General features: G+C 36.5%; 1 pseudogene; it reads left to right on the top strand.

Moving 5' to 3' along the window:
• The first annotated feature begins 558 nt into the window (after positions 1 to 558).
• On the top strand, positions 559 to 1,701 carry LOC149264145 (uncharacterized; annotated as a pseudogene).
• The last annotated feature ends 2,508 nt before the right edge of the window (positions 1,702 to 4,209 follow it).

Below are 4,209 nucleotides of genomic sequence, written 5' to 3'. Positions count from 1 at the left end.
CTTTGACTAGGGTACAAACAAATATTCTCTAATCTTGTCACTTCTTCAAAGAAAACAATCTTCCCTCATATATCACACAGAATTTATGGAGAGCTAACAACGTATATGCCAGAATGAAATATATAAAGAGTCAACGATACCTCCAGTATTCCAATAAGAATGATGAACACAACAGTGACCCACTTGTAGGAGCTACATGCCAATGAAAGGATTATTCCACATGTTCATGCATGTATGAATGCACAAAGATGAATTGACCAGAAATATCAGATGCTACCTGGCTAATGGTATTTTACCACCGCCCAACAAAGTGGCATCTTAGCTTCCACAAACCTTTGTAAAGGCTCCATAATTGTTTAGATATTGATGCGATCCTCCTCCTGTGCTGCGAAAATGAAATAACCCAAAATAGACTGAAGTGTAAAAGCCAAAACAAATTATAAGTTTCAAAATTACAATACAAAACAATGAACGCATACACAATATGAAATCAGGAATATGTATATATAGGCCACACCCACAAGCCCTTTACTGAGGAGGAATGGTGAGCAGAAACACTTCTGACAAAAGGTTAAATATACTAACAATAATATTTATTCCTGGAATCAATCACGAAAGCGATGCAATGAGAATGACTAAGAAATAAAGACTCTAGATGTATGCGTATCCATTCCATGACGAATTGATCAGGAGAAGGATTCCCGTTCATATCTTCAAAGCACTTATTGAGATACAACGACAAAAATGCCTGACCTACAGGCGGCAGTTAATGATTTTGTTGTCAAGCTCAAGCGACGGCAGGTTGAGGGTTCACATGCCACTGCTAGAGAAACTGCAGTTCTTCTACGGTCTGTTATCTCTCAACAAAGAGTACCACACTCAAATCAGGCAGCTTCACTTATTGAAGCTGTAAAGTCAGTGGGCGTGCAACTTATAGCTGCCAATCTAGTTGAGCTATCTGTTGGGAACATTGTGAGACATATATTACATATAATTCGTGAGGAGGATGTGTCTTTGGCAACAACGGGTGTTGGAGGTTTAAGTGTCTCTGCTGGCAGTGATGATGAGGATGATACCCAGCATGATAACTCTTTGGCATTACGTGCAACTGCTCCTGCTGCTACATCTAGAAGTGCTTTGCAAGCTCCCTCATTACATAATCTTTTAGAATCTATACGTATCCCAACAGTTGCTCCTCTCACTAGTTCTTTGGGAGGCGAGTCTGAAGGAAAAAACAAATCTGACAAAAACTCAAGGAGCTAGAAATTGAAGCATGGAGTAATTGAGGCTATTAATGAACCGATTAAAGATATTGATAACATTCACTCATTGCAGAGTAAGCATTGGAACATATTCATCAAAACGAGTTGATATTAACTTTAGGACACTCAAGGACAATGATGCAATTTCTTTGCGAGGCCAAGAAAAAGAGATCTTTTCAAGTTTTCATTGCAGAGGGTGCTCCTAGATATCAAAGACATGCCCTTGATAAAGAGCTCGTTGCAAAATATTTGCAAACAACAGTGATTACGGATTCAGCTGTCTTTGCTATGATATCACGTGTGAACATGGTCATGGTAGGTGCTCATGCTGTCATGGCCAATGGTGGAGTCATAGCACCATTAGGACATCATATGGTTGCACTTGCAGCTCATTGACATGCAGTTCCATTTGTTGTACTGGCTGCCTCACACAAGCTCTATCCTTCGACTGAGCCATCATCCAATGATTTAGTGTATTTCGTTCCTGTGTGAAGGCACCATCTCACAATAATAGATTGAAAAAATTGAGGAGACTGTTTAACCTAGAGAATCCGCAGTGTTGGTGGACACAAAAATGTTAAATTAGGGAGATTTCATAATACAAACAGTGGATTTTAGGGTAGCGCATTATATGAAATGACATATTATATCATGTCAGGGCAATGAAATATATATGCATCAGGATTATATGTCAGGGCAGCGCAATGTTATATGCAAGTAGTTATAAAAAACCAGTTAGAGGGGAAGCGCTCTGTATGCAAGGCAGAAAATAGGAGTTACAAAGTAGAGGGAGGCCAAAAATGGTGCTGGAGAAATGACGGAGGTGGCAGCTAGAATTTAGCTGAGAAAATATTCATAAGTGATGGCAGAAATGACCTGCACATAAATACCACAAAACAAATGGCTTAGAGTGGAGCAGGACCAACAATCTCCCGCTCTGATACCATGTTAAACACATATGGGAAGCAAGAGAATCTGAAGGATAAAATATGAGAGTACATTTTTATGAACAAGAGATATACATTTATAGTACATGGTTTGACCATTGGGCTTCACATCCTAAGGTCTCTTTGACTTCGTTTTGTCTATTTGGCTTCCACACTAACCCATTGAGGATTAAGTGTCCAACAGATTGTATGGCGGTGGATATTGAAAATCAGTGTGAATGCATTTGATTTTTCCCTTATATTTTCCTAGTGGAGGATGTTTCTTCTCTTGGAGGGGCGATCACGATTAAAGAGGTTACTTGAGTTCTAAAATATTTTGCCAAAGACAAGTGCCCTGGGCCAAATATTTGGACTATGGATATTTTCACCCATTGCATTGAAATCATGGGCAATGATTTGTTGCAAATGGTTGAAGAGTTTTGGGAAAACCACAAAATTTCTAGTGTTTTAAATGGGACATTCATCTTTCTAAGATTTATTTTAGAATGATTTTGTTTTAATATTCTTTTTATTTGGAACTAATAACTTTTATTTGTTAACATATTTTGTTTTAAATATTTTATTACAATACGAAATAATTGAATTGAATTTTTTTTATTATGTAAAATTAGGTTTTTTCTTTATATTACTTTTTTTTCAAAATTAATGTTAATGGGTTTTTTCTTCATAGTAGTAATGTCTCTTTTTCTTTCTTTCTTTGGGAAAAATAAATGAGCCTCCCTCTCAATCCTTAGGGTGAAGTGTGGTACCAGCTAACCAAGAGGCCGCATGTATACTCAAAAGATCAACGTTCCAAGCAATACAATAATATGCAATGTAGACAAGGAGCCATTATAACAATATTTATCAAAGCATTATATTCATCCTGACATGAATACAATAATTATGAAGGCATTATTGTTCATTATGTTACTAGTGGAGATTTGAACTTTAGGTAGGGAAACGTTATAGTTCATTATGCTACTAGTAGAGATTTGAACTACTTGGAGAATATAACAACTATTCTCTCTAACCATAATTCCAATTCACAATAGTAATATTCATTTATTAATGTAAATATATTTTTAAAATAATATTTCATTTATAATAAATTTGATTTAACAATTAATAATCAATGGTGAGAATATCTATGGATTACACTATTTTTTAAATACAATCTTTGTTTTTTAATTGTTTTAAAAATAAATTAGCTAGTTTAATTAAATCAATACTTTCTTATCCCTGATCGGGGTGCGAGCCGACTGTAATAACACATGCATACAAATAATTTGATAATCCCAAGGTACCTCCTTGCCACCCTCCACATGAATGAAGCACATGGAGCAGTGGCTCCTTATATGCGAGGAGTTATTGCCAGCCTCGAAGGTGGAAAGGGCATAAGTTTGGATGGGATAACCATTATTTTCTACTGTATGTTTGGTAAGTTTCTTGATAGTGAACTTTGTTTCCCTTGGCTCTGGTCCATGTCGAAAGGTGGCTTAGAGAAGGCTCTTCATGTGTGTTTCCCTTAGCGGCGGATTCAGTCACGACTGTTTCAAGCTTTGCTTCATGGGTATGTTTACATGTCCTCTATTCATTCCCTTATGATTCGTTATATTTGTCTATTGGCCTTTCGGTTGGAAGGTTTTGATACAAATTGTTCATTGTGTAAGGTGGAAAATGTGGATTTCTATGTGGAGGATACATAAGTGGAAGTGGTTTCTTTTGTTTCTTGTCTTCCTATGTCTGTAGTGTTTGGTATTATATTATCTGATATGGGATTATAATGGTTGTGGTTCCCTCACTGCTTCTAGGTATTTTTTCTCTATCCCCACCTTAGGGGCCTCTTTTCTTATATGTATGTCAATACTTTTGAGTCGGAAGCTCCAGGGTTTTGGTATGAGGATGATTTCTAAATTTACGACACCAGAAATTTTGTGGTTATCCCAAAATTATTGAACCATTCACAATAAATCTTTGTCCATGATTTCAATGCAATGGATGAAAATATCCACAATCCA

The sequence above is a fragment of the Pinus tabuliformis genome, chromosome 6, assembly GCF_031772625.1.
Source record: "Pinus tabuliformis cultivar Carrire ecotype Pingquan chromosome 6, CPIR1, whole genome shotgun sequence".
NCBI lineage: Eukaryota > Viridiplantae > Streptophyta > Pinopsida > Pinales > Pinaceae > Pinus > Pinus tabuliformis.
This window is presented reverse-complemented; position numbering and strand designations above follow the sequence as displayed.